General features: G+C 40.1%; 1 long non-coding RNA gene across 1 annotated transcript; it reads left to right on the forward strand.

Annotated features, from left to right (window-relative positions):
* Nucleotides 1-1,041: 1,041 nt before the first annotated feature.
* LOC141405993 (uncharacterized) lies at nt 1,042-1,590 on the forward strand. Its single transcript, XR_012413301.1, has 3 exons — nt 1,042-1,304; nt 1,375-1,426; nt 1,491-1,590. It is a non-coding gene; the product is annotated as an uncharacterized lncRNA (long non-coding RNA).
* The last annotated feature ends 6,651 nt before the right edge of the window (nt 1,591-8,241 follow it).

Consider the following 8,241-nt stretch of genomic DNA (forward strand, 5'->3'; position numbering starts at 1 on the left):
ACGACTTTTATGACGATTTTCGGCCAAAAACTGTTCGCATATTTTTTGCATGTTTTTGATATGACCCCAAATATCAAAAACTTGACCCTTAAAACGCCTAGATCCAAAATTTGAGTCCAATCGGATGAGAAATAAAAAACATGCAAAAATCCGATGTCTAATGATGACAATTCCTGAATAAGTGTTTTTTTTAATTTTCAACTTTTAAAATATGTGTTTTCGCAAAATTCAAATCTTTTCGTAGATTACAAAAATATAAATACAGTTTTTTTTTGGAAATTCCTGGAAATTCTCGTATTACACAATTTGTGTATTTATGGTATCACAAAAACCATGGGACAAAGTCAATTCAGATGAATCTGACGATGATGATGATATTATGTAGCCTTCCAAAATTTGGTGAATTACCGTAAGAAATTTAATAAAAATTGAAAATTTTTATATTATTGTACCATATTATGCCATTTTTACTTAAAAATATGTTCAAAAACTGCATAAAAGCTATGCCTCCATTATCCGGCATGGTAGAACAAATACAAGGTAAAGTTAATACTACAACAAATACAACTCGAACAACAACCACAAAGGAATTTGTTTTTGTTTGTAATCCCAGCAAACCAATTGTACCGACATCTTAACGAAATCGGAACAAAATTCGGACGATACGTCCGATGTCTGATCCGAAATCGTAACGATATCTTAACGAAAGTTGTATGAAGTGGTTGACATAATTTCGGAACGAAATGTCGGAGCTACATCGTATCGATTTCGATCCGATTTCGTAACGAAATCTGAAGAAAATCCTTGGGAAATTCGGAAATGAAATTTCTTTCCGACATTCGTTCCGAAATCATAACGAAATCGGTACAAAATCTGAACTATTTCCGCTCCGAAAAATCGTTTAGAAATCGTAACGAGATCTGAACGACGTTGCTTCCGAAATTGTTCAGACGTGTCGGACATCCGACATTTGGTTTGCTGGGACGTTACTGCCAGTTGTATTTGTAAACAAAACAACCCAATAGAAAATCGAGTCTTCGATGACATTTTCGTCAACGATTCGTTGACGATATTTCCGAAATTGTCATGAACGACAATTTGCATGACTATGTCTTGCATTGTGTCTTGGTAAGAAACCAAAAATACCCAAAAAGTGAGCTTTGAAACAATTGTTCACATATTTATTCAAATATAAAATTTTCGATTTGTAATAAATTTAATATTAAAAAATCATAAAATTTGGAATCCGCGTCAAGATTTAAACTGATTTTATCTATACAAAGTGCATTAACGCTTATAAAACGGTAAGTTAGAATATGTAGATTAAATTACTTATTATTTGTAATGACATTATAAATAATTATACTTATGTAGGTTGCAGTCATGGATAATTTTGAAAACTCCAATATGACGCTTCTGGAATATGGTAAGATTTTAGAAGATTATAGTGACTATCTTCAATATTTACTTAAAGTATTTTCTCTTTGTAGATCCATAAATAAAGGGAGATCGCCGTCTCAGTCGGCTGCAGTAATAAGCGGGGCGTGGCAAAGCTCGAAGAAAATGGTGACTTGCAAAACATACGTGAGCTTTATATTATAAATTTGTAATTTATTAAATTATAATTTAATAAAAACAAAAAAATTGGCACACGACAACATAAATGAAATTGTCTTTAATTGTGTCGTCAATGACAAATAGCAGGACAGTGTCTGTAAAACAGTCGTCAACGAAATAGGGGGTTTTTGTCATCGAAATCGTCACCGACGACAACTTCGCTTACCCTGTCGCCCAAGTTGTCGTGCATGAATACTGGGACACTTGTGTGAAAATGTCGTCAATGATCCCAAAGGGCTGTCTGCTAAGAGTCGTGAACGAATTGGAAATGTCGTGCACGATTCATCAATGTTGTCTTGAAGACACTTTCTATTGGGAAGGAAATGTCTATAAATTATTGGAATTTAAAAAACTAATAATTTTTCACATTTGGTTGAATATTTTGGAAAACATGAATGAAAATTCGTTGCATTTTCAATTTTTATGCTTCCACATCATTCCACTAAATGCATAAATTCTCGCAGAAAGTAGAATTCTTGCAGAAAAGTTTGGGGTCGCAGGAAATTCATAGAAAAAGGAGAAGCTGTTTCAATGTTTTGTTTTAGAAATCAAAGAGGGCTTTATTTTTTTAAATTTTAACAAAATACCTCACATATTAACAAACGTTGTATCGCCTCTACAAGCGGGGATTTACTGCGCGGCTTATCGTTCGAACTTGGAGGAGGTTACATATCATTGATATGAAGAAGTCTTTCTGGGAAATGGTTTTTTCCGAATGATATATTTTTTTCTCAAAAAATATATGTCCCTAATGTACATCGAAATAGAAATAAATGTATAAAATGTCATATGAAATTTGACACTAACGTTACAACCCAGTTTAGTCAGCTGTGTATTGCTGCTACCTTTTCTTATTCTACCATGATTATCCGGGAAAATCGATTATCCGTAATGCCTTCGGTCCCGACCATCACGGATAATCAAGGTCCGACTGTATATAGAAGTCCATACTTCCGAGATTTGGTCCTGTGAAGTTCCAGAAATATTGGAAAAAATTAACAATTTAAAAGAAAGATTTGTTCCCGTGTGCGAGATTTGCACCTGCACAGGAGAAAGTCTTATATCCGCCGCCGAAGGCCGTCTATTTAGAGATACGTTGTATTATATATGATAGTGTACTCTGTAAGCTTTAGAATGGTATCCTATTATCATTACCCGTTCACAAATGGCGAAGTTATAAACAATCGAAATTTCGGAACTTCAATAGCCTATATCTCGGGAAGTTTGGACTTCCCCCAACGAACTTTACATTTTTGTAATCAGGATGAAAAGATTTACCCCCGGTTCGAATTACAGATAATTCCGACAGCTTGGCGAGTATTCAATTTGTTCCTTGTCCGCTTTTAAATATTGTTACGAATGTAACTATAGGTTTAAGTTAATTTAGTTTGATTTCCGTTAATTTAAAAATTTTAATACTAACGTAAAGTTTTTATTACGCAGTTACTTTATTTAAGCAACAACAACTACCATGTTTTTTTTGCCATAATCATGTAATTACCGTTTAGTTTGCTACTTGTATTTGTTTGTTGTTGTAATTACGTCATTAGTGTGCTTTCCCACTTGTATTGATCTTCGCCCATGTATGTGAGTATGGTTGTCCGCTTAGTGCGAATGTGCGTCTGTGTGTTTGTTGCACAGATTCGAGGTGTTACCAGATGTGTTCTGGAGAATTCTTGAACAAGTGGATTTTTAGATGAATACAGGTAAAATCAGCAACGGAGAGTTAGTTGTGTTTTAAGCGTTGAACTGAACAGATCGGTTAAAGAATAGCTGCGTGCTTACTAGAGACAACCTTTGTGCTTAGTAATTAAAGTCGGTTCCGAATAAGTGTAATAAAGTAAATAAAGCATTGTAGAAACGTAATCTGAAACGAAACCTGTTTTATTTGATACAAATCGTTCTGGGGAATAAAACAACGGAGATTAGGTAAATCTAATTCCGTAACAATTGGTGTCAGGAAGTGAGATTACGATCATCCTACAATGAAGTTTAAGGATCTACGAGTGGAAGACTTGAAGAAGGAGCTAAGTAAGTTGGAGTTGTCTTCTACTGGCAACAAGGCACAACTACAAAAACGCTTGTTGGAAGAGTTCGAGCGCCGTGGAATGAACATCGACGCATATGAGTTCGACAGTAAGGAGGAAGTCGAGTTATCGGCAAAGGGCGAATCCAGCGTTGAGGAAGTTTCGTCGGTAGATGCCAGGGGTGACGATTTGAAATCAATGCTGGCTATGATGATGCCGGAAATGAATAAGAAAAATGAAGAAAATTCAAGAACACTTATGGCGGAAATAAAATCTGACAACTGCAAGATGTTAGAAGAGATGTCTAGAAAGCAGGGTTTAAAATGCTAACGCCATATTAGCAAAAGCACCGAATATTTGCAGCTTTGCCTGCTAAAATTTCTTCGAAATATGTTTAGCAACAAAAAACAACGGCAACATGTAGCAACAAATTTCACAAAAATATTGCTAGCGATGCTGATGCTATTTGATATTGTTGCTTTAATAAAAAACCATCGGACACGCATACTCATATTTTGCAGCACACATGATCAACACATATCAGAAAAGAGAATAAGCAACAAAGTTTCAACGGCTTAGCCATGTTTTCAGCAAACAATTGTTTTTTAGATCAGGGTTACCAGTGTAATGCATTAAAAATCACGATAGAATTAATTCCACTTTTTCGTTCAAAGGACATGTGAATTTTTGGTGAAGCCGTTCAGAATATATTTTTATTATTTTTAAACAATAATAATTAGTATTCTTTAGGTTCTACCATATGATGAGAGCATTTTTAAATTAAATGACATCTTTTTTATTACTGCGTTGGCAACTCTAATGACAAAAAACACCCTCTCTGGCTAATTCGCTGCGACGAATGGTCAGCCGACTGCTAAATATGTAGCGTGGTTGTCGATTATGCCTAACGAAAAAAGATTAGGCGTAAAAAACGAAATAAGCAAAAATGTACAAAAATAAATATGCGTTCGGTTGTGTGTGAATATTGTGTAGCGGTTGAACTGTACAGCTAATGCTAATGTTTTTAGATGCTGGCTTTTAAACCCTGCTAGAAAGAGTGAAAAAAAAAATCCAGAATGATTGGAGAAATTAGATGCTAAAATGGAAGAAAATTCCAGTAAAATGTTGGAAGAGATGTCCAGAAAGAGTGAAGAAAATTCCAGAAAATTAGAGGAAAAATTAGAAGAGAACTCTAGAAAAATCGCTAAGGGCATGGAAGAGATATTAGATATTAAAAAATAACGAGAAACGCGAGAACATCACGATGGTTATTGAAAAGAGAGTATAAAACGTGGAGGTACAAATTAAAGAGTTGGATGAAAAGATTTTGTCTGTGGACGAGAAATTCCTGGCCCATGATGAGAAATTTGTGAACCTTGAGAAGAAAATGTCGGAACTGGAAATCAAAGGTGGCCCAGTGAGAGCTATTCATAACACGTTAAAAATCAAACCTCCTGTGTTCGACGGCTCAAGCTCTTTCAATGTGTTCAAATTACAGTCTAGTTTGTCGTGGCAGCTGACGCTCCTCAGCTGCAATAGATGGGGGATGTATTTCGAGGACTTTATTCACACTATAACTGCTTAAGGCCATGGCAACTGCATCTGTGTGAATACTATTTAAACCTGCTTGATACGCTTGTTGATCTAGGGGTTCTTTCCTGTATCGTTGGACCTCTCCCTCTAGAGCATGGATATCCTTCCTGATCTGCCTGTATGTGCCGGGCCTACCCACAAGATGATGATTAGGATGGCTAACACGGTAACATCCAAGCAAGTACTGCAACGAAAGAATCTCATTGTGTTGCTTTACTGGAAGAATCTATGCCTCCTCATGTAGACGGTCCACTGAAGATTTGAGGAGGCACCCTGTTGCTGTTCTCAGGGCGGCATTCTGGCAAGTTTGAATGTTTTTCCAATTCGTATCACACAATCTCGTTGACCAGACTGGCGCCGCATACCTTACCACAGACCGACCTATCGCGTTATATGTAGTCAACAAGGTTTCTTTATCTGCACCCCAAGTGCTGCCGACTAGGGACTTGAGGACCTTGTTCCTACTCTTCAGTTTGTTGCAGATAGCTGTCGCGTGCGCGCCCGACGTGAAAGTAGTGTCGAATGTGACCCCTAAAATGTTGGGGCAGTTTGTGGTCGGAATTCTGCTACCGTCGACCACGACATTCAATTCTCTTCCAAACAACGCTGTCCATGTGGTGAACAGAGTAGCTGTTGATTTTGTGGCGGAAATCTGCATATTCCTCGAATGGAAAAAGGTGGTAAGATCGGTTAAATAGTTGTTCAGTCTCTCACAGATGTCCTCAGGATAAGTACCCGACGCCAGGATCGTGCCATCATCCGCATACGTTACGATCTCGATGCCATCTGGAGGGGGCGGAATACAGGAGAGGTATAGGTTAAATAGTTCCGGAGATATCACCCCATCTTGGGGAACTCCCTGTTTCACTCTACGGGGTTTGGACTTCTTGTTCTTGAATTCCACGTACGACTGGCGTCCACACATATAGTTGACTATCAAAGTTTCAAGCTTGGCCGGAAGGTTGTCTGCTCAATGTCCTCAAACAGCGAGGAGTGCCTGACTGTATCAAAGGCTTTTGATAAGTCAACCATCACTGTTCTATCGCACGGCCGTCTCTGGTTGAATCTTTGACAAATATGTGTGCTAATGGCGTGCAGAGCAATTGTCGTGCTGTGGTGCTTACGGAATCCGTGCTGATGATCGGCAACTCGATAACTATTTCTGATACTGGGGAGGACTAAGGTCTCAAGGGTGTTTGCTTCGGGCAACAAAAGCGAAATCGGCCTGCCCATTTTCCAGACTTCGGGAACAATGAGCGTGGATAGCGACAAGTTGAGAACTTTAGTGAGATACTCCACTCCCGCCTCATCCCGCTGCTTCATCATTACCATGGAGATTCCATCAGGGCCCAACGCTTTGGATGATTTAGCGTTCCTGACGGCATTGGCAACATCATCCATTGTAAACTGTGGTGGTTCCTCCTCGGCAGGAAGAGATCTGATGCGACGTAATACTCTTCGCTTCGCCCTGTCACTCTCGGGGTGCTCGACAACCTGTCGATTGAAATAACTTGCTCACCTCTTCGGGTCAGTCAACGTAACGTCGCCAAACGTGACTGAGGTCCTATCTTCCCTTCTTCCAGGGTTCGAGAGTGACTTAACCGTTGCCCACAATTCACCTATACCGGATCCAATGTTGCAGCTCTTCAGATGATTTAACCATTTGTTCCGCTTATGCTCGCCGACCAGCCTGTTAACTTCCAGTGTCAGCTCCCTGACTCTGGGGTCATTGGGGTTGATACGACGAAGCTCATCACGCTCATTTGCTAATCCCGTCGCCTCTGCTGGGAAATTTGGTCTTACTTCGGGTATTCGACCAGCAGGGATATGGCGAGCGGCTGCAGCAGTGATGATGTCCCGGAACGTCCTTTCCGCTACCCGAACATCAGAAGGATTGGGCAATTCTCTGAAGCGGTGATTGGTGAACTCTCTGAAACACGGCCAATCAGCTTTCTTATGATTGACGAATGTGCGGCGTTCAGAGGTGATGAAATCGGGTGGTCTGCTAATGGAGACAATTATGGGGAGATGGTCTGATCCAAGGGAAATGGCGGGTTGCCAGGTAACGTCATTTGTCAGACCAGGTGACACGATGGTTATGTCTGGCGAACTGTGACACTCTCCTCTAATTCTGGTAGCAACGTCCTCATTGACCGTGCAAAACGTAGAGCTATTAATCTGCTCAGCCAGCGCTGTACCCTCTGGTCGTTTCCGAGGGCCAAATGACCTTCCAAAAGCGGGCTAATGTCGGGCTCGTAATCTGAGATACAGCTATTTCTCAGCGGGATGTATACGTTCAGCAACTCTAACTCGGCAGTTCCACACCTGACTGCTACCCCCATATATTCCATGTACGGGTCATTAGAGCAGGGACGCGCTTCTTTGCTTATTGGTATAGTGAGGGCGCCCACTGAGTTGTTTTTGCATTTGCTTCTCTCTCTCACGTACAGTGTACGTGTACATAAAGAAACGATGAACATCATGTGGTTGTTGTTTTTTTCACCCATGCATACACACATGCTTTAGTGATGATGGAAATATTATGGGCGACGCTGCATTAGATACAGGCTCAAGCGAGATAGGTCTGTATTGGACAGACTGGTTCAACAGGAAAGCTAAACCCCCCACCTCCACTACTGGTGCGATCCTTCCTTAGCACGTTGTAACCATCGCAACGTTGTAAGCTACAGTTGTTGTTGAGCTTGGTTTCTTGCACCGCAGCGACCTTGATATTCCTCCGACTCATGAAATCTACTATTTCTTCGATCTTACCTCGGAGTCCATTGCAAATAATTTACAAAAAGGATGCCTTTTCCGGGATTGGGACAACAACGGCTGGTGTTTAAGGATGCATGTGCGGTTGTTGTCTAGGGGACTGCGGGGGAGTCTCATAATCAGACGACGAGGGAGTTTCGTAATACGATGACGACTCACTGGGGACTGTATTCACGCAGCAACATAGTCCCTAACGTGGATAAGTCCAGAGCAACCCCTTAGATGCACC

The sequence above is a fragment of the Musca autumnalis genome, unplaced genomic scaffold (genome assembly GCF_047663935.1).
Source record: "Musca autumnalis isolate F117 unplaced genomic scaffold, ASM4766393v1 scaffold_5, whole genome shotgun sequence".
NCBI classification, from domain to species: domain Eukaryota; kingdom Metazoa; phylum Arthropoda; class Insecta; order Diptera; family Muscidae; genus Musca; species Musca autumnalis.